Consider the following 22,984-nt stretch of genomic DNA (forward strand, 5'->3'; position numbering starts at 1 on the left):
CCTTACCCTATATGGTTCCTTACTCTGTCTGGTTCCTTTCATAGTGTGGCTCCTTACTCTGCCTTGTTCCTTACCCTATATGGTTCCTTAATCTGTCTGGTTCCTTTCATAGTGTTGCTCTCCTTACTAGGTCTGGGTTCTTACTCTGTGTGGCTCCTTACTCTGCCTTGTTCCTTACCCTGTGTGGCTCATTATTCCCCACCATGAGTAAGAACAAGGGATTATTTCCAGGCCATCAAGTCTATGAGCTCTACAATTCATACTTACCTGGCAGGGGAGACACCATGATCAGGAAGGTGGTTCACCCAAGGCGAGGCCCGGCCATTGCACTCTAGGTCATGCTGACCTTTGCGAATTCCCCAAATGTGGGAATCTCGACTGCATAATTTCTGGTAGTGGGGGACTGCGTTCGCGCTCTCCCCCGTTCATCACTTGTTAAAGAATGCTTTAGTTTGATGCAAGCTCGTGTGGAACACTCAGCCGAGGCTTGTCCTTGTCTGTAGGGTTTAACAAGTTGCCGGGTAGGTTGGAATCACCTTCTGGGATCAAGTTAAAATCGCGCTCTCAGTGAATGACCTTTGTCGACCTTCTTAGCACTGGACTGATCTCAAACTGTTGGCCCAGGCCTTTCCCAATTGATGTGGAGCATTCCAGTGAGGAGAAGGAAATCTGGTTCCTTACCCTGCCTGGTTCCTTTCTCTGTATGGCTCCTTACCCTGTCTGGTTCCTTAACCTGTTTGGCTCCTTACTCTGTGTTGTTCCTTACCCTGTGTGGCTCCTTACTCTGTGTTGCTCCTTACTCTGTCTTGTCCCTTACTCTGTGTGGCTCCTTACTCTGTGTGGCTCCTTACTCTGTGTTGTTCCTTACCCTGTGTTGCTCCTTACTCTATGTTGCTCCTTACTCTGTCTGGTTCCTTACTCTGTGTTGTTCCTTACTCTGTCTGGTTACTTACTCTGTGTGGCTCCTTACTTTGTCAGGTTCCTTTCTTTGTGTGGCTCCTTACCCTGTGTGGTTCCTTACCCTATGTGGCTCCCTACCTTTTCTGGTTCTTTACCCTTTGTGGCCCCGTAAGTGGCTCTCGTTGACCTTTCGAGCCCCTCTAAAAGGTCATGCACATGGTTGCCATCGCTTCTCGGCCTTTTGGCTAAGATCAAGTGTAGTATCTGTTCTTATCAGTTTAATATCTGATACGTCTCCTATATGGAGACCATATATTAAATTGATTTTTGGACATGGGAGAAGGGCCAGGGGCTTGCTCCACCCTCTCTGCGCATTGACCCGGTATTGCATTATCTCTGGGAACAGTGCAAAAACCTAAAAGTTGTATGGAAATTAAGTGTACAAACCCCTCAAGCGGTTGGCCAAGGCCTTTCCCAATTGATGTGGAGTGTTCAAGTGAGGAGAAGGATGGGGGTATTTCGTTCCTTACCCTTCCTGGTTCCCTTCTCTGTATGGCTCCTTACCCTGTATGGTTCCTTACTCTGTCTGGTTCCTTTCATAGTGTTGCTCCTTACTCTGCCTTGTTCCTTACCCTATATGGTTCCTTACTCTGTCTGGTTCCTTTCATAGTGTGGCTCCTTACTCTGCCTTGTTCCTTACCCTATATGGTTCCTTAATCTGTCTGGTTCCTTTCATAGTGTTGCTCTCCTTACTAGGTCTGGGTTCTTACTCTGTGTGGCTCCTTACTCTGCCTTGTTCCTTACCCTGTGTGGCTCATTACTCCCCACCATGAGTAAGAACAAGGGATTATTTCCAGGCCATCAAGTCTATGAGCTCTACAATTCATACTTACCTGGCAGGGGAGACACCATGATCAGGAAGGTGGTTCACCCAAGGCGAGGCCCGGCCATTGCACTCTAGGTCATGCTGACCTTTGCGAATTCCCCAAATGTGGGAATCTCGACTGCATAATTTCTGGTAGTGGGGGACTGCGTTCGCGCTCTCCCCCGTTCATCACTTGTTAAAGAATGCTTTAGTTTGATGCAAGCTCGTGTGGAACACTCAGCCGAGGCTTGTCCTTGTCTGTAGGGTTTAACAAGTTGCCGGGTAGGTTGGAATCACCTTCTGGGATCAAGTTAAAATCGCGCTCTCAGTGAATGACCTTTGTCGACCTTCTTAGCACTGGACTGATCTCAAACTGTTGGCCCAGGCCTTTCCCAATTGATGTGGAGCATTCCAGTGAGGAGAAGGAGATCTGGTTCCTTACCCTGCCTGGTTCCTTTCTCTGTATGGCTCTTTACCCTGTTTGGCTCCTTACTCTGTGTTGTTCCTTACCCTGTGTGGCTCCTTACTCTGTCTTGTCCCTTACTCTGTGTGGCTCCTTACTCTGTGTGGCTCCTTACTCTGTGTTGTTCCTTACCCTGTGTTGCTCCTTACTCTGTGTTGCTCCTTACTCTGTCTGGTTCCTTACTCTGTGTTGTTCCTTACTCTGTCTGGTTACTTACTCTGTGTGGCTCCTTACTTTGTCAGGTTCCTTTCTTTGTGTGGCTCCTTACCCTGTGTGGTTCCTTACCCTGTGTGGTTCCTTACCCTATGTGGCTCCCTACCTTTTCTGGTTCTTTACCCTTTGTGGCCCCGTAAGTGGCTCTCGTTGACCTTTCGAGCCCCTCTAAAAGGTCATGCACATGGTTGCCATCGCTTCTCGGCCTTTTGGCTAAGATCAAGTGTAGTATCTGTTCTTATCAGTTTAATATCTGATACGTCTCCTATATGGAGACCATATATTAAATTGATTTTTGGACATGGGAGAAGGGCCAGGGGCTTGCTCCACCCTCTCTGCGCATTGACCCGGTATTGCATTATCTCTGGGAACAGTGCAAAAACCTAAAAGTTGTATGGAAATTAAGTGTACAAACCCCTCAAGCGGTTGGCCAAGGCCTTTCCCAATTGATGTGGAGTGTTCAAGTGAGGAGAAGGATGGGGGTATTTCGTTCCTTACCCTTCCTGGTTCCCTTCTCTGTATGGCTCCTTACCCTGTATGGTTCCTTACTCTGTCTGGTTCCTTTCATAGTGTTGCTCCTTACTCTGCCTTGTTCCTTACCCTATATGGTTCCTTACTCTGTCTGGTTCCTTTCATAGTGTGGCTCCTTACTCTGCCTTGTTCCTTACCCTATATGGTTCCTTAATCTGTCTGGTTCCTTTCATAGTGTTGCTCTCCTTACTAGGTCTGGGTTCTTACTCTGTGTGGCTCCTTACTCTGCCTTGTTCCTTACCCTGTGTGGCTCATTATTCCCCACCATGAGTAAGAACAAGGGATTATTTCCAGGCCATCAAGTCTATGAGCTCTACAATTCATACTTACCTGGCAGGGGAGACACCATGATCAGGAAGGTGGTTCACCCAAGGCGAGGCCCGGCCATTGCACTCTAGGTCATGCTGACCTTTGCGAATTCCCCAAATGTGGGAATCTCGACTGCATAATTTCTGGTAGTGGGGGACTGCGTTCGCGCTCTCCCCCGTTCATCACTTGTTAAAGAATGCTTTAGTTTGATGCAAGCTCGTGTGGAACACTCAGCCGAGGCTTGTCCTTGTCTGTAGGGTTTAACAAGTTGCCGGGTAGGTTGGAATCACCTTCTGGGATCAAGTTAAAATCGCGCTCTCAGTGAATGACCTTTGTCGACCTTCTTAGCACTGGACTGATCTCAAACTGTTGGCCCAGGCCTTTCCCAATTGATGTGGAGCATTCCAGTGAGGAGAAGGAAATCTGGTTCCTTACCCTGCCTGGTTCCTTTCTCTGTATGGCTCCTTACCCTGTCTGGTTCCTTAACCTGTTTGGCTCCTTACTCTGTGTTGTTCCTTACCCTGTGTGGCTCCTTACTCTGTGTTGCTCCTTACTCTGTCTTGTCCCTTACTCTGTGTGGCTCCTTACTCTGTGTGGCTCCTTACTCTGTGTTGTTCCTTACCCTGTGTTGCTCCTTACTCTATGTTGCTCCTTACTCTGTCTGGTTCCTTACTCTGTGTTGTTCCTTACTCTGTCTGGTTACTTACTCTGTGTGGCTCCTTACTTTGTCAGGTTCCTTTCTTTGTGTGGCTCCTTACCCTGTGTGGTTCCTTACCCTATGTGGCTCCCTACCTTTTCTGGTTCTTTACCCTTTGTGGCCCCGTAAGTGGCTCTCGTTGACCTTTCGAGCCCCTCTAAAAGGTCATGCACATGGTTGCCATCGCTTCTCGGCCTTTTGGCTAAGATCAAGTGTAGTATCTGTTCTTATCAGTTTAATATCTGATACGTCTCCTATATGGAGACCATATATTAAATTGATTTTTGGACATGGGAGAAGGGCCAGGGGCTTGCTCCACCCTCTCTGCGCATTGACCCGGTATTGCATTATCTCTGGGAACAGTGCAAAAACCTAAAAGTTGTATGGAAATTAAGTGTACAAACCCCTCAAGCGGTTGGCCAAGGCCTTTCCCAATTGATGTGGAGTGTTCAAGTGAGGAGAAGGATGGGGGTATTTCGTTCCTTACCCTTCCTGGTTCCCTTCTCTGTATGGCTCCTTACCCTGTATGGTTCCTTACTCTGTCTGGTTCCTTTCATAGTGTTGCTCCTTACTCTGCCTTGTTCCTTACCCTATATGGTTCCTTACTCTGTCTGGTTCCTTTCATAGTGTGGCTCCTTACTCTGCCTTGTTCCTTACCCTATATGGTTCCTTAATCTGTCTGGTTCCTTTCATAGTGTTGCTCTCCTTACTAGGTCTGGGTTCTTACTCTGTGTGGCTCCTTACTCTGCCTTGTTCCTTACCCTGTGTGGCTCATTACTCCCCACCATGAGTAAGAACAAGGGATTATTTCCAGGCCATCAAGTCTATGAGCTCTACAATTCATACTTACCTGGCAGGGGAGACACCATGATCAGGAAGGTGGTTCACCCAAGGCGAGGCCCGGCCATTGCACTCTAGGTCATGCTGACCTTTGCGAATTCCCCAAATGTGGGAATCTCGACTGCATAATTTCTGGTAGTGGGGGACTGCGTTCGCGCTCTCCCCCGTTCATCACTTGTTAAAGAATGCTTTAGTTTGATGCAAGCTCGTGTGGAACACTCAGCCGAGGCTTGTCCTTGTCTGTAGGGTTTAACAAGTTGCCGGGTAGGTTGGAATCACCTTCTGGGATCAAGTTAAAATCGCGCTCTCAGTGAATGACCTTTGTCGACCTTCTTAGCACTGGACTGATCTCAAACTGTTGGCCCAGGCCTTTCCCAATTGATGTGGAGCATTCCAGTGAGGAGAAGGAGATCTGGTTCCTTACCCTGCCTGGTTCCTTTCTCTGTATGGCTCTTTACCCTGTTTGGCTCCTTACTCTGTGTTGTTCCTTACCCTGTGTGGCTCCTTACTCTGTCTTGTCCCTTACTCTGTGTGGCTCCTTACTCTGTGTGGCTCCTTACTCTGTGTTGTTCCTTACCCTGTGTTGCTCCTTACTCTGTGTTGCTCCTTACTCTGTCTGGTTCCTTACTCTGTGTTGTTCCTTACTCTGTCTGGTTACTTACTCTGTGTGGCTCCTTACTTTGTCAGGTTCCTTTCTTTGTGTGGCTCCTTACCCTGTGTGGTTCCTTACCCTGTGTGGTTCCTTACCCTATGTGGCTCCCTACCTTTTCTGGTTCTTTACCCTTTGTGGCCCCGTAAGTGGCTCTCGTTGACCTTTCGAGCCCCTCTAAAAGGTCATGCACATGGTTGCCATCGCTTCTCGGCCTTTTGGCTAAGATCAAGTGTAGTATCTGTTCTTATCAGTTTAATATCTGATACGTCTCCTATATGGAGACCATATATTAAATTGATTTTTGGACATGGGAGAAGGGCCAGGGGCTTGCTCCACCCTCTCTGCGCATTGACCCGGTATTGCATTATCTCTGGGAACAGTGCAAAAACCTAAAATTAAGTGTACAAACCCCTCAAGCGGTTGGCCAAGGCCTTTCCCAATTGATGTGGAGTGTTCAAGTGAGGAGAAGGATGGGGGTATTTCGTTCCTTACCCTTCCTGGTTCCCTTCTCTGTATGGCTCCTTACCCTGTATGGTTCCTTACTCTGTCTGGTTCCTTTCATAGTGTTGCTCCTTACTCTGCCTTGTTCCTTACCCTATATGGTTCCTTACTCTGTCTGGTTCCTTTCATAGTGTGGCTCCTTACTCTGCCTTGTTCCTTACCCTATATGGTTCCTTAATCTGTCTGGTTCCTTTCATAGTGTTGCTCTCCTTACTAGGTCTGGGTTCTTACTCTGTGTGGCTCCTTACTCTGCCTTGTTCCTTACCCTGTGTGGCTCATTATTCCCCACCATGAGTAAGAACAAGGGATTATTTCCAGGCCATCAAGTCTATGAGCTCTACAATTCATACTTACCTGGCAGGGGAGACACCATGATCAGGAAGGTGGTTCACCCAAGGCGAGGCCCGGCCATTGCACTCTAGGTCATGCTGACCTTTGCGAATTCCCCAAATGTGGGAATCTCGACTGCATAATTTCTGGTAGTGGGGGACTGCGTTCGCGCTCTCCCCCGTTCATCACTTGTTAAAGAATGCTTTAGTTTGATGCAACCTCGTGTGGAACACTCAGCCGAGGCTTGTCCTTGTCTGTAGGGTTTAACAAGTTGCCGGGTAGGTTGGAATCACCTTCTGGGATCAAGTTAAAATCGCGCTCTCAGTGAATGACCTTTGTCGACCTTCTTAGCACTGGACTGATCTCAAACTGTTGGCCCAGGCCTTTCCCAATTGATGTGGAGCATTCCAGTGAGGAGAAGGAAATCTGGTTCCTTACCCTGCCTGGTTCCTTTCTCTGTATGGCTCCTTACCCTGTCTGGTTCCTTAACCTGTTTGGCTCCTTACTCTGTGTTGTTCCTTACCCTGTGTGGCTCCTTACTCTGTGTTGCTCCTTACTCTGTCTTGTCCCTTACTCTGTGTGGCTCCTTACTCTGTGTGGCTCCTTACTCTGTGTTGTTCCTTACCCTGTGTTGCTCCTTACTCTATGTTGCTCCTTACTCTGTCTGGTTCCTTACTCTGTGTTGTTCCTTACTCTGTCTGGTTACTTACTCTGTGTGGCTCCTTACTTTGTCAGGTTCCTTTCTTTGTGTGGCTCCTTACCCTGTGTGGTTCCTTACCCTATGTGGCTCCCTACCTTTTCTGGTTCTTTACCCTTTGTGGCCCCGTAAGTGGCTCTCGTTGACCTTTCGAGCCCCTCTAAAAGGTCATGCACATGGTTGCCATCGCTTCTCGGCCTTTTGGCTAAGATCAAGTGTAGTATCTGTTCTTATCAGTTTAATATCTGATACGTCTCCTATATGGAGACCATATATTAAATTGATTTTTGGACATGGGAGAAGGGCCAGGGGCTTGCTCCACCCTCTCTGCGCATTGACCCGGTATTGCATTATCTCTGGGAACAGTGCAAAAACCTAAAAGTTGTATGGAAATTAAGTGTACAAACCCCTCAAGCGGTTGGCCAAGGCCTTTCCCAATTGATGTGGAGTGTTCAAGTGAGGAGAAGGATGGGGGTATTTCGTTCCTTACCCTTCCTGGTTCCCTTCTCTGTATGGCTCCTTACCCTGTATGGTTCCTTACTCTGTCTGGTTCCTTTCATAGTGTTGCTCCTTACTCTGCCTTGTTCCTTACCCTATATGGTTCCTTACTCTGTCTGGTTCCTTTCATAGTGTGGCTCCTTACTCTGCCTTGTTCCTTACCCTATATGGTTCCTTAATCTGTCTGGTTCCTTTCATAGTGTTGCTCTCCTTACTAGGTCTGGGTTCTTACTCTGTGTGGCTCCTTACTCTGCCTTGTTCCTTACCCTGTGTGGCTCATTATTCCCCACCATGAGTAAGAACAAGGGATTATTTCCAGGCCATCAAGTCTATGAGCTCTACAATTCATACTTACCTGGCAGGGGAGACACCATGATCAGGAAGGTGGTTCACCCAAGGCGAGGCCCGGCCATTGCACTCTAGGTCATGCTGACCTTTGCGAATTCCCCAAATGTGGGAATCTCGACTGCATAATTTCTGGTAGTGGGGGACTGCGTTCGCGCTCTCCCCCGTTCATCACTTGTTAAAGAATGCTTTAGTTTGATGCAAGCTCGTGTGGAACACTCAGCCGAGGCTTGTCCTTGTCTGTAGGGTTTAACAAGTTGCCGGGTAGGTTGGAATCACCTTCTGGGATCAAGTTAAAATCGCGCTCTCAGTGAATGACCTTTGTCGACCTTCTTAGCACTGGACTGATCTCAAACTGTTGGCCCAGGCCTTTCCCAATTGATGTGGAGCATTCCAGTGAGGAGAAGGAGATCTGGTTCCTTACCCTGCCTGGTTCCTTTCTCTGTATGGCTCCTTACCCTGTTTGGCTCCTTACTCTGTGTTGTTCCTTACCCTGTGTGGCTCCTTACTCTGTGTTGCTCCTTACTCTGTCTTGTCCCTTACTCTGTGTGGCTCCTTACTCTGTGTGGCTCCTTACTCTGTGTTGTTCCTTACCCTGTGTTGCTCCTTACTCTGTGTTGCTCCTTACTCTGTCTGGTTCCTTACTCTGTGTTGTTCCTTACTCTGTCTGGTTACTTACTCTGTGTGGCTCCTTACTTTGTCAGGTTCCTTTCTTTGTGTGGCTCCTTACCCTGTGTGGTTCCTTACCCTGTGTGGTTCCTTACCCTATGTGGCTCCCTACCTTTTCTGGTTCTTTACCCTTTGTGGCCCCGTAAGTGGCTCTCGTTGACCTTTCGAGCCCCTCTAAAAGGTCATGCACATGGTTGCCATCGCTTCTCGGCCTTTTGGCTAAGATCAAGTGTAGTATCTGTTCTTATCAGTTTAATATCTGATACGTCTCCTATATGGAGACCATATATTAAATTGATTTTTGGACATGGGAGAAGGGCCAGGGGCTTGCTCCACCCTCTCTGCGCATTGACCCGGTATTGCATTATCTCTGGGAACAGTGCAAAAACCTAAAATTAAGTGTACAAACCCCTCAAGCGGTTGGCCAAGGCCTTTCCCAATTGATGTGGAGTGTTCAAGTGAGGAGAAGGATGGGGGTATTTCGTTCCTTACCCTTCCTGGTTCCCTTCTCTGTATGGCTCCTTACCCTGTATGGTTCCTTACTCTGTCTGGTTCCTTTCATAGTGTTGCTCCTTACTCTGCCTTGTTCCTTACCCTATATGGTTCCTTACTCTGTCTGGTTCCTTTCATAGTGTGGCTCCTTACTCTGCCTTGTTCCTTACCCTATATGGTTCCTTAATCTGTCTGGTTCCTTTCATAGTGTTGCTCTCCTTACTAGGTCTGGGTTCTTACTCTGTGTGGCTCCTTACTCTGCCTTGTTCCTTACCCTGTGTGGCTCATTATTCCCCACCATGAGTAAGAACAAGGGATTATTTCCAGGCCATCAAGTCTATGAGCTCTACAATTCATACTTACCTGGCAGGGGAGACACCATGATCAGGAAGGTGGTTCACCCAAGGCGAGGCCCGGCCATTGCACTCTAGGTCATGCTGACCTTTGCGAATTCCCCAAATGTGGGAATCTCGACTGCATAATTTCTGGTAGTGGGGGACTGCGTTCGCGCTCTCCCCCGTTCATCACTTGTTAAAGAATGCTTTAGTTTGATGCAAGCTCGTGTGGAACACTCAGCCGAGGCTTGTCCTTGTCTGTAGGGTTTAACAAGTTGCCGGGTAGGTTGGAATCACCTTCTGGGATCAAGTTAAAATCGCGCTCTCAGTGAATGACCTTTGTCGACCTTCTTAGCACTGGACTGATCTCAAACTGTTGGCCCAGGCCTTTCCCAATTGATGTGGAGCATTCCAGTGAGGAGAAGGAAATCTGGTTCCTTACCCTGCCTGGTTCCTTTCTCTGTATGGCTCCTTACCCTGTCTGGTTCCTTAACCTGTTTGGCTCCTTACTCTGTGTTGTTCCTTACCCTGTGTGGCTCCTTACTCTGTGTTGCTCCTTACTCTGTCTTGTCCCTTACTCTGTGTGGCTCCTTACTCTGTGTGGCTCCTTACTCTGTGTTGTTCCTTACCCTGTGTTGCTCCTTACTCTATGTTGCTCCTTACTCTGTCTGGTTCCTTACTCTGTGTTGTTCCTTACTCTGTCTGGTTACTTACTCTGTGTGGCTCCTTACTTTGTCAGGTTCCTTTCTTTGTGTGGCTCCTTACCCTGTGTGGTTCCTTACCCTGTGTGGTTCCTTACCCTATGTGGCTCCCTACCTTTTCTGGTTCTTTACCCTTTGTGGCCCCGTAAGTGGCTCTCGTTGACCTTTCGAGCCCCTCTAAAAGGTCATGCACATGGTTGCCATCGCTTCTCGGCCTTTTGGCTAAGATCAAGTGTAGTATCTGTTCTTATCAGTTTAATATCTGATACGTCTCCTATATGGAGACCATATATTAAATTGATTTTTGGACATGGGAGAAGGGCCAGGGGTCCCTCTCTGCGCATTGACCCGGTATTGCATTATCTCTGGGAACAGTGCAAAAACCTAAAAGTTGTATGGAAATTAAGTGTACAAACCCCTCAAGCGGTTGGCCAAGGCCTTTCCCAATTGATGTGGAGTGTTCAAGTGAGGAGAAGGATGGGGGTATTTCGTTCCTTACCCTTCCTGGTTCCCTTCTCTGTATGGCTCCTTACCCTGTATGGTTCCTTACTCTGTCTGGTTCCTTTCATAGTGTTGCTCCTTACTCTGCCTTGTTCCTTACCCTATATGGTTCCTTACTCTGTCTGGTTCCTTTCATAGTGTGGCTCCTTACTCTGCCTTGTTCCTTACCCTATATGGTTCCTTAATCTGTCTGGTTCCTTTCATAGTGTTGCTCTCCTTACTAGGTCTGGGTTCTTACTCTGTGTGGCTCCTTACTCTGCCTTGTTCCTTACCCTGTGTGGCTCATTACTCCCCACCATGAGTAAGAACAAGGGATTATTTCCAGGCCATCAAGTCTATGAGCTCTACAATTCATACTTACCTGGCAGGGGAGACACCATGATCAGGAAGGTGGTTCACCCAAGGCGAGGCCCGGCCATTGCACTCTAGGTCATGCTGACCTTTGCGAATTCCCCAAATGTGGGAATCTCGACTGCATAATTTCTGGTAGTGGGGGACTGCGTTCGCGCTCTCCCCCGTTCATCACTTGTTAAAGAATGCTTTAGTTTGATGCAAGCTCGTGTGGAACACTCAGCCGAGGCTTGTCCTTGTCTGTAGGGTTTAACAAGTTGCCGGGTAGGTTGGAATCACCTTCTGGGATCAAGTTAAAATCGCGCTCTCAGTGAATGACCTTTGTCGACCTTCTTAGCACTGGACTGATCTCAAAATCTGGAAATCTGGTTCCTTACCCTGCCTGGTTCCTTTCTCTGTATGGCTCCTTACCCTGTCTGGTTCCTTAACCTGTTTGGCTCCTTACTCTGTGTTGTTCCTTACCCTGTGTGGCTCCATACTCTGTGTTGCTCCTTACTCTGTCTTGTCCCTTACTCTGTGTGGCTCCTTACTCTGTGTGGCTCCTTACTCTGTGTTGTTCCTTACCCTGTGTTGCTCCTTACTCTATGTTGCTCCTTACTCTGTCTGGTTCCTTACTCTGTGTTGTTCCTTACTCTGTCTGGTTACTTACTCTGTGTGGCTCCTTACTTTGTCAGGTTCCTTTCTTTGTGTGGCTCCTTACCCTGTGTGGTTCCTTACCCTGTGTGGTTCCTTACCCTATGTGGCTCCCTACCTTTTCTGGTTCTTTACCCTTTGTGGCCCCGTAAGTGGCTCTCGTTGACCTTTCGAGCCCCTCTAAAAGGTCATGCACATGGTTGCCATCTCGGCCTTTTGGCTAAGATCAAGTGTAGTATCTGTTCTTATCAGTTTAATATCTGATACGTCTCCTATATGGAGACCATATATTAAATTGATTTTTGGACATGGGAGAAGGGCCAGGGGCTTGCTCCACCCTGTCTGCGCATTGACCCGGTATTGCATTATCTCTGGGAACAGTGCAAAAACCTAAAAGTTGTATGGAAATTAAGTGTACAAACCCCTCAAGCGGTTGGCCAAGGCCTTTCCCAATTGATGTGGAGTGTTCAAGTGAGGAGAAGGATGGGGGTATTTCGTTCCTTACCCTTCCTGGTTCCCTTCTCTGTATGGCTCCTTACCCTGTATGGTTCCTTACTCTGTCTGGTTCCTTTCATAGTGTTGCTCCTTACTCTGCCTTGTTCCTTACCCTATATGGTTCCTTACTCTGTCTGGTTCCTTTCATAGTGTGGCTCCTTACTCTGCCTTGTTCCTTACCCTATATGGTTCCTTAATCTGTCTGGTTCCTTTCATAGTGTTGCTCTCCTTACTAGGTCTGGGTTCTTACTCTGTGTGGCTCCTTACTCTGCCTTGTTCCTTACCCTGTGTGGCTCATTACTCCCCACCATGAGTAAGAACAAGGGATTATTTCCAGGCCATCAAGTCTATGAGCTCTACAATTCATACTTACCTGGCAGGGGAGACACCATGATCAGGAAGGTGGTTCACCCAAGGCGAGGCCCGGCCATTGCACTCTAGGTCATGCTGACCTTTGCGAATTCCCCAAATGTGGGAATCTCGACTGCATAATTTCTGGTAGTGGGGGACTGCGTTCGCGCTCTCCCCCGTTCATCACTTGTTAAAGAATGCTTTAGTTTGATGCAAGCTCGTGTGGAACACTCAGCCGAGGCTTGTCCTTGTCTGTAGGGTTTAACAAGTTGCCGGGTAGGTTGGAATCACCTTCTGGGATCAAGTTAAAATCGCGCTCTCAGTGAATGACCTTTGTCGACCTTCTTAGCACTGGACTGATCTCAAACTGTTGGCCCAGGCCTTTCCCAATTGATGTGGAGCATTCCAGTGAGGAGAAGGAGATCTGGTTCCTTACCCTGCCTGGTTCCTTTCTCTGTATGGCTCCTTACCCTGTTTGGCTCCTTACTCTGTGTTGTTCCTTACCCTGTGTGGCTCCTTACTCTGTGTTGCTCCTTACTCTGTCTTGTCCCTTACTCTGTGTGGCTCCTTACTCTGTGTGGCTCCTTACTCTGTGTTGTTCCTTACCCTGTGTTGCTCCTTACTCTGTGTTGCTCCTTACTCTGTCTGGTTCCTTACTCTGTGTTGTTCCTTACTCTGTCTGGTTACTTACTCTGTGTGGCTCCTTACTTTGTCAGGTTCCTTTCTTTGTGTGGCTCCTTACCCTGTGTGGTTCCTTTCCCTGTGTGGTTCCTTACCCTATGTGGCTCCCTACCTTTTCTGGTTCTTTACCCTTTGTGGCCCCGTAAGTGGCTCTCGTTGACCTTTCGAGCCCCTCTAAAAGGTCATGCACATGGTTGCCATCGCTTCTCGGCCTTTTGGCTAAGATCAAGTGTAGTATCTGTTCTTATCAGTTTAATATCTGATACGTCTCCTATATGGAGACCATATTTTAAATTGATTTTTGGACATGGGAGAAGGGCCAGGGGCTTGCTCCACCCTCTCTGCGCATTGACCCGGTATTGCATTATCTCTGGGAACAGTGCAAAAACCTAAAAGTTGTATGGAAATTAAGTGTACAAACCCCTCAAGCGGTTGGCCAAGGCCTTTCCCAATTGATGTGGAGTGTTCAAGTGAGGAGAAGGATGGGGGTATTTCGTTCCTTACCCTTCCTGGTTCCCTTCTCTGTATGGCTCCTTACCCTGTATGGTTCCTTACTCTGTCTGGTTCCTTTCATAGTGTTGCTCCTTACTCTGCCTTGTTCCTTACCCTATATGGTTCCTTACTCTGTCTGGTTCCTTTCATAGTGTGGCTCCTTACTCTGCCTTGTTCCTTACCCTATATGGTTCCTTAATCTGTCTGGTTCCTTTCATAGTGTTGCTCTCCTTACTAGGTCTGGGTTCTTACTCTGTGTGGCTCCTTACTCTGCCTTGTTCCTTACCCTGTGTGGCTCATTACTCCCCACCATGAGTAAGAACAAGGGATTATTTCCAGGCCATCAAGTCTATGAGCTCTACACTTCATACTTACCTGGCAGGGGAGACACCATGATCAGGAAGGTGGTTCACCCAAGGCGAGGCCCGGCCATTGCACTCTAGGTCATGCTGACCTTTGCGAATTCCCCAAATGTGGGAATCTCGACTGCATAATTTCTGGTAGTGGGGGACTGCGTTCGCGCTCTCCCCCGTTCATCACTTGTTAAAGAATGCTTTAGTTTGATGCAAGCTCGTGTGGAACACTCAGCCGAGGCTTGTCCTTGTCTGTAGGGTTTAACAAGTTGCCGGGTAGGTTGGAATCACCTTCTGGGATCAAGTTAAAATCGCGCTCTCAGTGAATGACCTTTGTCGACCTTCTTAGCACTGGACTGATCTCAAACTGTTGGCCCAGGCCTTTCCCAATTGATGTGGAGCATTCCAGTGAGGAGAAGGAGATCTGGTTCCTTACCCTGCCTGGTTCCTTTCTCTGTATGGCTCCTTACCCTGTTTGGCTCCTTACTCTGTGTTGTTCCTTACCCTGTGTGGCTCCTTACTCTGTGTTGCTCCTTACTCTGTCTTGTCCCTTACTCTGTGTGGCTCCTTACTCTGTGTGGCTCCTTACTCTGTGTTGTTCCTTACCCTGTGTTGCTCCTTACTCTGTGTTGCTCCTTACTCTGTCTGGTTCCTTACTCTGTGTTGTTCCTTACTCTGTCTGGTTACTTACTCTGTGTGGCTCCTTACTTTGTCAGGTTCCTTTCTTTGTGTGGCTCCTTACCCTGTGTGGTTCCTTACCCTGTGTGGTTCCTTACCCTATGTGGCTCCCTACCTTTTCTGGTTCTTTACCCTTTGTGGCCCCGTAAGTGGCTCTCGTTGACCTTTCGAGCCCCTCTAAAAGGTCATGCACATGGTTGCCATCGCTTCTCGGCCTTTTGGCTAAGATCAAGTGTAGTATCTGTTCTTATCAGTTTAATATCTGATACGTCTCCTATATGGAGACCATATATTAAATTGATTTTTGGACATGGGAGAAGGGCCAGGGGCTTGCTCCACCCTCTCTGCGCATTGACCCGGTATTGCATTATCTCTGGGAACAGTGCAAAAACCTAAAAGTTGTATGGAAATTAAGTGTACAAACCCCTCAAGCGGTTGGCCAAGGCCTTTCCCAATTGATGTGGAGTGTTCAAGTGAGGAGAAGGATGGGGGTATTTCGTTCCTTACCCTTCCTGGTTCCCTTCTCTGTATGGCTCCTTACCCTGTATGGTTCCTTACTCTGTCTGGTTCCTTTCATAGTGTTGCTCCTTACTCTGCCTTGTTCCTTACCCTATATGGTTCCTTACTCTGTCTGGTTCCTTTCATAGTGTGGCTCCTTACTCTGCCTTGTTCCTTACCCTATATGGTTCCTTAATCTGTCTGGTTCCTTTCATAGTGTTGCTCTCCTTACTAGGTCTGGGTTCTTACTCTGTGTGGCTCCTTACTCTGCCTTGTTCCTTACCCTGTGTGGCTCATTACTCCCCACCATGAGTAAGAACAAGGGATTATTTCCAGGCCATCAAGTCTATGAGCTCTACAATTCATACTTACCTGGCAGGGGAGACACCATGATCAGGAAGGTGGTTCACCCAAGGCGAGGCCCGGCCATTGCACTCTAGGTCATGCTGACCTTTGCGAATTCCCCAAATGTGGGAATCTCGACTGCATAATTTCTGGTAGTGGGGGACTGCGTTCGCACTCTCCCCCGTTCATCACTTGTTAAAGAATGCTTTAGTTTGATGCAAGCTCGTGTGGAACACTCAGCCGAGGCTTGTCCTTGTCTGTAGGGTTTAACAAGTTGCCGGGTAGGTTGGAATCACCTTCTGGGATCAAGTTAAAATCGCGCTCTCAGTGAATGACCTTTGTCGACCTTCTTAGCACTGGACTGATCTCAAACTGTTGGCCCAGGCCTTTCCCAATTGATGTGGAGCATTCCAGTGAGGAGAAGGAGATCTGGTTCCTTACCCTGCCTGGTTCCTTTCTCTGTATGGCTCCTTACCCTGTTTGGCTCCTTACTCTGTGTTGTTCCTTACCCTGTGTGGCTCCTTACTCTGTGTTGTTCCTTACCCTGTGTTGCTCCTTACTCTATGTTGCTCCTTACTCTGTCTGGTTCCTTACTCTGTGTTGTTCCTTACTCTGTCTGGTTACTTACTCTGTGTGGCTCCTTACTTTGTCAGGTTCCTTTCTTTGTGTGGCTCCTTACCCTGTGTGGTTCCTTACCCTGTGTGGTTCCTTACCCTATGTGGCTCCCTACCTTTTCTGGTTCTTTACCCTTTGTGGCCCCGTAAGTGGCTCTCGTTGACCTTTCGAGCCCCTCTAAAAGGTCATGCACATGGTTGCCATCGCTTCTCGGCCTTTTGGCTAAGATCAAGTGTAGTATCTGTTCTTATCAGTTTAATATCTGATACGTCTCCTATATGGAGACCATATATTAAATTGATTTTTGGACATGGGAGAAGGGCCAGGGGCTTGCTCCACCCTCTCTGCGCATTGACCCGGTATTGCATTATCTCTGGGAACAGTGCAAAAACCTAAAAGTTGTATGGAAATTAAGTGTACAAACCCCTCAAGCGGTTGGCCAAGGCCTTTCCCAATTGATGTGGAGTGTTCAAGTGAGGAGAAGGATGGGGGTATTTCGTTCCTTACCCTTCCTGGTTCCCTTCTCTGTATGGCTCCTTACCCTGTATGGTTCCTTACTCTGTCTGGTTCCTTTCATAGTGTTGCTCCTTACTCTGCCTTGTTCCTTACCCTATATGGTTCCTTACTCTGTCTGGTTCCTTTCATAGTGTGGCTCCTTACTCTGCCTTGTTCCTTACCCTATATGGTTCCTTAATCTGTCTGGTTCCTTTCATAGTGTTGCTCTCCTTACTAGGTCTGGGTTCTTACTCTGTGTGGCTCCTTACTCTGCCTTGTTCCTTACCCTGTGTGGCTCATTACTCCCCACCATGAGTAAGAACAAGGGATTATTTCCAGGCCATCAAGTCTATGAGCTCTACAATTCATACTTACCTGGCAGGGGAGACACCATGATCAGGAAGGTGGTTCACCCAAGGCGAGGCCCGGCCATTGCACTCTAGGTCATGCTGACCTTTGCGAATTCCCCAAATGTGGGAATCTCGACTGCATAATTTCTGGTAGTGGGGGACTGCGTTCGCGCTCTCCCCCGTTCATCACTTGTTAAAGAATGCTTTAGTTTGATGCAAGCTCGTGTGGAACACTCAGCCGAGGCTTGTCCTTGTCTGTAGGGTTTAACAAGTTGCCGGGTAGGTTGGAATCACCTTCTGGGATCAAGTTAAAATCGCGCTCTCAGTGAATGACCTTTGTCGACCTTCTTAGCACTGGACTGATCTCAAACTGTTGGCCCAGGCCTTTCCCAATTGATGTGGAGCATTCCAGTGAGGAGAAGGAGATCTGGTTCCTTACCCTGCCTGGTTCCTTTCTCTGTATGGCTCCTTACCCTGTTTGGCTCCTTACTCTGTGTTGTTCCTTACCCTGTGTGGCTCCTTACTCTGTGTTGCTCCTTACTCTGTCTTGTCCCTTACTCTGTGTGGCTCCTTACTCTGTGTGGCTCCTTACTCTGTGTTGTTCCTTACCCTGTGTTGCTCCTTACTCTGTGTTGCTCCTTACTCTGTCTGGTTCCTTACTCTGTGTTGTTCCTTACTCTGTCTGGTTACTTACTCTGTGTGGCTCCTTACTTTGTCAGGTTCCTTTCTTTGTGTGGCTCCTTACCCTGTGTGGTTCCTTTCCCTGTGTGGTTCCTTACCCTATGTGGCTCCCTACCTTTTCTGGTTCTTTACCCTTTGTGGCCCCGTAAGTGGCTCTCGTTGACCTTTCGAGCCCCTCTAAAAGGTCATGCACATGGTTGCCATCGCTTCTCGGCCTTTTGGCTAAGATCAAGTGTAGTATCTGTTCTTATCAGTTTAATATCTGATACGTCTCCTATATGGAGACCATATATTAAATTGATTTTTGGACATGGGAGAAGGGCCAGGGGCTTGCTCCACCCTCTCTGCGCATTGACCCGGTATTGCATTATCTCTGGGAACAGTGCAAAAACCTAAAAGTTGTATGGAAATTAAGTGTACAAACCCCTCAAGCGGTTGGCCAAGGCCTTTCCCAATTGATGTGGAGTGTTCAAGTGAGGAGAAGGATGGGGGTATTTCGTTCCTTACCCTTCCTGGTTCCCTTCTCTGTATGGCTCCTTACCCTGTATGGTTCCTTACTCTGTCTGGTTCCTTTCATAGTGTTGCTCCTTACTCTGCCTTGTTCCTTACCCTATATGGTTCCTTACTCTGTCTGGTTCCTTTCATAGTGTGGCTCCTTACTCTGCCTTGTTCCTTACCCTATATGGTTCCTTAATCTGTCTGGTTCCTTTCATAGTGTTGCTCTCCTTACTAGGTCTGGGTTCTTACTCTGTGTGGCTCCTTACTCTGCCTTGTTCCTTACCCTGTGTGGCTCATTACTCCCCACCATGAGTAAGAACAAGGGATTATTTCCAGGCCATCAAGTCTATGAGCTCTACAATTCATACTTACCTGGCAGGGGAGACACCATGATCAGGAAGGTGGTTCACCCAAGGCGAGGCCCGGCCATTGCACTCTAGGTCATGCTGACCTTTGCGAATTCCCCAAATGTGGGAATCTCGACTGCATAATTTCTGGTAGTGGGGGACTGCGTTCGCACTCTCCCCCGTTCATCACTTGTTAAAGAATGCTTTAGTTTGATGCAAGCTCGTGTGGAACACTCAGCCGAGGCTTGTCCTTGTCTGTAGGGTTTAACAAGTTGCCTGGTAGGTTGGAATCACCTTCTGGGATCAAGTTAAAATCGCGCTCTCAGTGAATGACCTTTGTCGACCTTCTTAGCACTGGACTGATCTCAAACTGTTGGCCCAGGCCTTTCCCAATTGATGTGGAGCATTCCAGTGAGGAGAAGGAGATCTGGTTCCTTACCCTGCCTGGTTCCTTTCTCTGTATGGCTCCTTACCCTGTTTGGCTCCTTACTCTGTGTTGTTCCTTACCCTGTGTGGCTCCTTACTCTGTGTTGCTCCTTACTCTGTCTTGTCCCTTACTCTGTGTGGCTCCTTACTCTGTGTGGCTCCTTACTCTGTGTTGTTCCTTACCCTGTGTTGCTCCTTACTCTATGTTGCTCCTTACTCTGTCTGGTTCCTTACTCTGTGTTGTTCCTTACTCTGTCTGGTTACTTACTCTGTGTGGCTCCTTACTTTGTCAGGTTCCTTTCTTTGTGTGGCTCCTTACCCTGTGTGGTTCCTTACCCTGTGTGGTTCCTTACCCTATGTGGCTCCCTACCTTTTCTGGTTCTTTACCCTTTGTGGCCCCGTAAGTGGCTCTCGTTGACCTTTCGAGCCCCTCTAAAAGGTCATGCACATGGTTGCCATCGCTTCTCGGCCTTTTGGCTAAGATCAAGTGTAGTATCTGTTCTTATCAGTTTAATATCTGATACGTCTCCTATATGGAGACCATATATTAAATTGATTTTTGGACATGGGAGAAGGGCCAGGGGCTTGCTCCACCCTCTCTGCGCATTGACCCGGTATTGCATTATCTCTGGGAACAGTGCAAAAACCTAAAAGTTGTATGGAAATTAAGTGTACAAACCCCTCAAGCGGTTGGCCAAGGCCTTTCCCAATTGATGTGGAGTGTTCAAGTGAGGAGAAGGATGGGGGTATTTCGTTCCTTACCCTTCCTGGTTCCCTTCTCTGTATGGCTCCTTACCCTGTATGGTTCCTTACTCTGTCTGGTTCCTTTCATAGTGTTGCTCCTTACTCTGCCTTGTTCCTTACCCTATATGGTTCCTTACTCTGTCTGGTTCCTTTCATAGTGTGGCTCCTTACTCTGCCTTGTTCCTTACCCTATATGGTTCCTTAATCTGTCTGGTTCCTTTCATAGTGTTGCTCTCCTTACTAGGTCTGGGTTCTTACTCTGTGTGGCTCCTTACTCTGCCTTGTTCCTTACCCTGTGTGGCTCATTACTCCCCACCATGAGTAAGAACAAGGGATTATTTCCAGGCCATCAAGTCTATGAGCTCTACAATTCATACTTACCTGGCAGGGGAGACACCATGATCAGGAAGGTGGTTCACCCAAGGCGAGGCCCGGCCATTGCACTCTAGGTCATGCTGACCTTTGCGAATTCCCCAAATGTGGGAATCTCGACTGCATAATTTCTGGTAGTGGGGGACTGCGTTCGCACTCTCCCCCGTTCATCACTTGTTAAAGAATGCTTTAGTTTGATGCAAGCTCGTGTGGAACACTCAGCCGAGGCTTGTCCTTGTCTGTAGGGTTTAACAAGTTGCCGGGTAGGTTGGAATCACCTTCTGGGATCAAGTTAAAATCGCGCTCTCAGTGAATGACCTTTGTCGACCTTCTTAGCACTGGACTGATCTCAAACTGTTGGCCCAGGCCTTTCCCAATTGATGTGGAGCATTCCAGTGAGGAGAAGGAGATCTGGTTCCTTACCCTGCCTGGTTCCTTTCTCTGTATGGCTCCTTACCCTGTTTGGCTCCTTACTCTGTGTTGTTCCTTACCCTGTGTGGCTCCTTACTCTGTGTTGCTCCTTACTCTGTCTTGTCCCTTACTCTGTGTGGCTCCTTACTCTGTGTGGCTCCTTACTCTGTGTTGTTCCTTACCCTGTGTTGCTCCTTACTCTATGTTGCTCCTTACTCTGTCTGGTTCCTTACTCTGTGTTGTTCCTTACTCTGTCTGGTTACTTACTCTGTGTGGCTCCTTACTTTGTCAGGTTCCTTTCTTTGTGTGGCTCCTTACCCTGTGTGGTTCCTTACCCTGTGTGGTTCCTTACCCTATGTGGCTCCCTACCTTTTCTGGTTCTTTACCCTTTGTGGCCCCGTAAGTGGCTCTCGTTGACCTTTCGAGCCCCTCTAAAAGGTCATGCACATGGTTGCCATCGCTTCTCGGCCTTTTGGCTAAGATCAAGTGTAGTATCTGTTCTTATCAGTTTAATATCTGATACGTCTCCTATATGGAGACCATATATTAAATTGATTTTTGGACATGGGAGAAGGGCCAGGGGCTTGCTCCACCCTCTCTGCGCATTGACCCGGTATTGCATTATCTCTGGGAACAGTGCAAAAACCTAAAAGTTGTATGGAAATTAAGTGTACAAACCCCTCAAGCGGTTGGCCAAGGCCTTTCCCAATTGATGTGGAGTGTTCAAGTGAGGAGAAGGATGGGGGTATTTCGTTCCTTACCCTTCCTGGTTCCCTTCTCTGTATGGCTCCTTACCCTGTATGGTTCCTTACTCTGTCTGGTTCCTTTCATAGTGTTGCTCCTTACTCTGCCTTGTTCCTTACCCTATATGGTTCCTTACTCTGTCTGGTTCCTTTCATAGTGTGGCTCCTTACTCTGCCTTGTTCCTTACCCTATATGGTTCCTTAATCTGTCTGGTTCCTTTCATAGTGTTGCTCTCCTTACTAGGTCTGGGTTCTTACTCTGTGTGGCTCCTTACTCTGCCTTGTTCCTTACCCTGTGTGGCTCATTATTCCCCACCATGAGTAAGAACAAGGGATTATTTCCAGGCCATCAAGTCTATGAGCTCTACAATTCATACTTACCTGGCAGGGGAGACACCATGATCAGGAAGGTGGTTCACCCAAGGCGAGGCCCGGCCATTGCACTCTAGGTCATGCTGACCTTTGCGAATTCCCCAAATGTGGGAATCTCGACTGCATAATTTCTGGTAGTGGGGGACTGCGTTCGCGCTCTCCCCCGTTCATCACTTGTTAAAGAATGCTTTAGTTTGATGCAAGCTCGTGTGGAACACTCAGCCGAGGCTTGTCCTTGTCTGTAGGGTTTAACAAGTTGCCGGGTAGGTTGGAATCACCTTCTGGGATCAAGTTAAAATCGCGCTCTCAGTGAATGACCTTTGTCGACCTTCTTAGCACTGGACTGATCTCAAACTGTTGGCCCAGGCCTTTCCCAATTGATGTGGAGCATTCCAGTGAGGAGAAGGAGATCTGGTTCCTTACCCTGCCTGGTTCCTTTCTCTGTATGGCTCCTTACCCTGTTTGGCTCCTTACTCTGTGTTGTTCCTTACCCTGTGTGGCTCCTTACTCTGTGTTGCTCCTTACTCTGTCTTGTCCCTTACTCTGTGTGGCTCCTTACTCTGTGTGGCTCCTTACTCTGTGTTGTTCCTTACCCTGTGTTGCTCCTTACTCTGTGTTGCTCCTTACTCTGTCTGGTTCCTTACTCTGTGTTGTTCCTTACTCTGTCTGGTTACTTACTCTGTGTGGCTCCTTACTTTGTCAGGTTCCTTTCTTTGTGTGGCTCCTTACCCTGTGTGGTTCCTTTCCCTGTGTGGTTCCTTACCCTATGTGGCTCCCTACCTTTTCTGGTTCTTTACCCTTTGTGGCCCCGTAAGTGGCTCTCGTTGACCTTTCGAGCCCCTCTAAAAGGTCATGCACATGGTTGCCATCGCTTCTCGGCCTTTTGGCTAAGATCAAGTGTAGTATCTGTTCTTATCAGTTTAATATCTGATACGTCTCCTATATGGAGACCATATATTAAATTGATTTTTGGACATGGGAGAAGGGCCAGGGGCTTGCTCCACCCTCTCTGCGCATTGACCCGGTATTGCATTATCTCTGGGAACAGTGCAAAAACCTAAAAGTTGTATGGAAATTAAGTGTACAAACCCCTCAAGCGGTTGGCCAAGGCCTTTCCCAATTGATGTGGAGTGTTCAAGTGAGGAGAAGGATGGGGGTATTTCGTTCCTTACCCTTCCTGGTTCCCTTCTCTGTATGGCTCCTTACCCTGTATGGTTCCTTACTCTGTCTGGTTCCTTTCATAGTGTTGCTCCTTACTCTGCCTTGTTCCTTACCCTATATGGTTCCTTACTCTGTCTGGTTCCTTTCATAGTGTGGCTCCTTACTCTGCCTTGTTCCTTACCCTATATGGTTCCTTAATCTGTCTGGTTCCTTTCATAGTGTTGCTCTCCTTACTAGGTCTGGGTTCTTACTCTGTGTGGCTCCTTACTCTGCCTTGTTCCTTACCCTGTGTGGCTCATTACTCCCCACCATGAGTAAGAACAAGGGATTATTTCCAGGCCATCAAGTCTATG

At 47.9% G+C, this 22,984-nt stretch overlaps 30 non-coding genes across 30 annotated transcripts; all 30 read left to right on the top strand.

Annotated features, from left to right (window-relative positions):
- The first annotated feature begins 259 nt into the window (after positions 1 to 259).
- Positions 260 to 424, top strand: LOC148073130 (U1 spliceosomal RNA). The gene has a single exon (XR_015712435.1). It is a non-coding gene; the product is annotated as a U1 spliceosomal RNA (small nuclear RNA).
- A 701-nt stretch (positions 425 to 1,125) lies between these two features.
- Positions 1,126 to 1,316, top strand: LOC148073131 (U2 spliceosomal RNA). The gene has a single exon (XR_015712780.1). It is a non-coding gene; the product is annotated as a U2 spliceosomal RNA (small nuclear RNA).
- Positions 1,317 to 1,785: 469 nt separating this feature from the next.
- On the top strand, positions 1,786 to 1,950 carry LOC148073132 (U1 spliceosomal RNA). Its single transcript, XR_015712436.1, has one exon. It is a non-coding gene; the product is annotated as a U1 spliceosomal RNA (small nuclear RNA).
- A 684-nt stretch (positions 1,951 to 2,634) lies between these two features.
- On the top strand, positions 2,635 to 2,825 carry LOC148073133 (U2 spliceosomal RNA). Its single transcript, XR_015712781.1, has one exon. It is a non-coding gene; the product is annotated as a U2 spliceosomal RNA (small nuclear RNA).
- Positions 2,826 to 3,294: 469 nt separating this feature from the next.
- LOC148073134 (U1 spliceosomal RNA) lies at positions 3,295 to 3,459 on the top strand. The gene has a single exon (XR_015712437.1). It is a non-coding gene; the product is annotated as a U1 spliceosomal RNA (small nuclear RNA).
- A 701-nt stretch (positions 3,460 to 4,160) lies between these two features.
- On the top strand, positions 4,161 to 4,351 carry LOC148073135 (U2 spliceosomal RNA). Its single transcript, XR_015712130.1, has one exon. It is a non-coding gene; the product is annotated as a U2 spliceosomal RNA (small nuclear RNA).
- A 469-nt stretch (positions 4,352 to 4,820) lies between these two features.
- Positions 4,821 to 4,985, top strand: LOC148073136 (U1 spliceosomal RNA). The gene has a single exon (XR_015712438.1). It is a non-coding gene; the product is annotated as a U1 spliceosomal RNA (small nuclear RNA).
- A 684-nt stretch (positions 4,986 to 5,669) lies between these two features.
- LOC148073137 (U2 spliceosomal RNA) lies at positions 5,670 to 5,860 on the top strand. Its single transcript, XR_015712131.1, has one exon. It is a non-coding gene; the product is annotated as a U2 spliceosomal RNA (small nuclear RNA).
- A 457-nt stretch (positions 5,861 to 6,317) lies between these two features.
- LOC148073138 (U1 spliceosomal RNA) lies at positions 6,318 to 6,482 on the top strand. Its single transcript, XR_015712439.1, has one exon. It is a non-coding gene; the product is annotated as a U1 spliceosomal RNA (small nuclear RNA).
- A 701-nt stretch (positions 6,483 to 7,183) lies between these two features.
- Positions 7,184 to 7,374, top strand: LOC148073139 (U2 spliceosomal RNA). The gene has a single exon (XR_015712132.1). It is a non-coding gene; the product is annotated as a U2 spliceosomal RNA (small nuclear RNA).
- Positions 7,375 to 7,843: 469 nt separating this feature from the next.
- On the top strand, positions 7,844 to 8,008 carry LOC148073140 (U1 spliceosomal RNA). Its single transcript, XR_015712440.1, has one exon. It is a non-coding gene; the product is annotated as a U1 spliceosomal RNA (small nuclear RNA).
- Positions 8,009 to 8,709: 701 nt separating this feature from the next.
- Positions 8,710 to 8,900, top strand: LOC148073141 (U2 spliceosomal RNA). The gene has a single exon (XR_015712133.1). It is a non-coding gene; the product is annotated as a U2 spliceosomal RNA (small nuclear RNA).
- Positions 8,901 to 9,357: 457 nt separating this feature from the next.
- On the top strand, positions 9,358 to 9,522 carry LOC148073142 (U1 spliceosomal RNA). The gene has a single exon (XR_015712441.1). It is a non-coding gene; the product is annotated as a U1 spliceosomal RNA (small nuclear RNA).
- Positions 9,523 to 10,240: 718 nt separating this feature from the next.
- On the top strand, positions 10,241 to 10,423 carry LOC148073143 (U2 spliceosomal RNA). The gene has a single exon (XR_015712274.1). It is a non-coding gene; the product is annotated as a U2 spliceosomal RNA (small nuclear RNA).
- Positions 10,424 to 10,892: 469 nt separating this feature from the next.
- On the top strand, positions 10,893 to 11,057 carry LOC148073144 (U1 spliceosomal RNA). The gene has a single exon (XR_015712443.1). It is a non-coding gene; the product is annotated as a U1 spliceosomal RNA (small nuclear RNA).
- Positions 11,058 to 11,723: 666 nt separating this feature from the next.
- Positions 11,724 to 11,914, top strand: LOC148073145 (U2 spliceosomal RNA). Its single transcript, XR_015712267.1, has one exon. It is a non-coding gene; the product is annotated as a U2 spliceosomal RNA (small nuclear RNA).
- Positions 11,915 to 12,383: 469 nt separating this feature from the next.
- LOC148073146 (U1 spliceosomal RNA) lies at positions 12,384 to 12,548 on the top strand. Its single transcript, XR_015712444.1, has one exon. It is a non-coding gene; the product is annotated as a U1 spliceosomal RNA (small nuclear RNA).
- Positions 12,549 to 13,249: 701 nt separating this feature from the next.
- LOC148073147 (U2 spliceosomal RNA) lies at positions 13,250 to 13,440 on the top strand. Its single transcript, XR_015712223.1, has one exon. It is a non-coding gene; the product is annotated as a U2 spliceosomal RNA (small nuclear RNA).
- A 469-nt stretch (positions 13,441 to 13,909) lies between these two features.
- Positions 13,910 to 14,074, top strand: LOC148073148 (U1 spliceosomal RNA). Its single transcript, XR_015712445.1, has one exon. It is a non-coding gene; the product is annotated as a U1 spliceosomal RNA (small nuclear RNA).
- Positions 14,075 to 14,775: 701 nt separating this feature from the next.
- LOC148073149 (U2 spliceosomal RNA) lies at positions 14,776 to 14,966 on the top strand. The gene has a single exon (XR_015712134.1). It is a non-coding gene; the product is annotated as a U2 spliceosomal RNA (small nuclear RNA).
- Positions 14,967 to 15,435: 469 nt separating this feature from the next.
- On the top strand, positions 15,436 to 15,600 carry LOC148073150 (U1 spliceosomal RNA). Its single transcript, XR_015712549.1, has one exon. It is a non-coding gene; the product is annotated as a U1 spliceosomal RNA (small nuclear RNA).
- Positions 15,601 to 16,233: 633 nt separating this feature from the next.
- On the top strand, positions 16,234 to 16,424 carry LOC148073151 (U2 spliceosomal RNA). The gene has a single exon (XR_015712136.1). It is a non-coding gene; the product is annotated as a U2 spliceosomal RNA (small nuclear RNA).
- Positions 16,425 to 16,893: 469 nt separating this feature from the next.
- LOC148073152 (U1 spliceosomal RNA) lies at positions 16,894 to 17,058 on the top strand. Its single transcript, XR_015712446.1, has one exon. It is a non-coding gene; the product is annotated as a U1 spliceosomal RNA (small nuclear RNA).
- A 701-nt stretch (positions 17,059 to 17,759) lies between these two features.
- Positions 17,760 to 17,950, top strand: LOC148073153 (U2 spliceosomal RNA). Its single transcript, XR_015712137.1, has one exon. It is a non-coding gene; the product is annotated as a U2 spliceosomal RNA (small nuclear RNA).
- A 469-nt stretch (positions 17,951 to 18,419) lies between these two features.
- LOC148073154 (U1 spliceosomal RNA) lies at positions 18,420 to 18,584 on the top strand. Its single transcript, XR_015712550.1, has one exon. It is a non-coding gene; the product is annotated as a U1 spliceosomal RNA (small nuclear RNA).
- A 701-nt stretch (positions 18,585 to 19,285) lies between these two features.
- LOC148073155 (U2 spliceosomal RNA) lies at positions 19,286 to 19,476 on the top strand. The gene has a single exon (XR_015712138.1). It is a non-coding gene; the product is annotated as a U2 spliceosomal RNA (small nuclear RNA).
- A 469-nt stretch (positions 19,477 to 19,945) lies between these two features.
- LOC148073156 (U1 spliceosomal RNA) lies at positions 19,946 to 20,110 on the top strand. Its single transcript, XR_015712551.1, has one exon. It is a non-coding gene; the product is annotated as a U1 spliceosomal RNA (small nuclear RNA).
- A 701-nt stretch (positions 20,111 to 20,811) lies between these two features.
- LOC148073157 (U2 spliceosomal RNA) lies at positions 20,812 to 21,002 on the top strand. Its single transcript, XR_015712139.1, has one exon. It is a non-coding gene; the product is annotated as a U2 spliceosomal RNA (small nuclear RNA).
- Positions 21,003 to 21,471: 469 nt separating this feature from the next.
- On the top strand, positions 21,472 to 21,636 carry LOC148073158 (U1 spliceosomal RNA). The gene has a single exon (XR_015712447.1). It is a non-coding gene; the product is annotated as a U1 spliceosomal RNA (small nuclear RNA).
- A 701-nt stretch (positions 21,637 to 22,337) lies between these two features.
- Positions 22,338 to 22,528, top strand: LOC148073159 (U2 spliceosomal RNA). Its single transcript, XR_015712140.1, has one exon. It is a non-coding gene; the product is annotated as a U2 spliceosomal RNA (small nuclear RNA).
- Positions 22,529 to 22,984: the final 456 nt, after the last annotated feature.

This window comes from Callionymus lyra, chromosome 8 (assembly GCF_982586985.1).
Source record: "Callionymus lyra chromosome 8, fCalLyr1.hap1.1, whole genome shotgun sequence".
In the NCBI taxonomy this organism is placed as follows: Eukaryota; Metazoa; Chordata; class Actinopteri; order Syngnathiformes; family Callionymidae; genus Callionymus; species Callionymus lyra.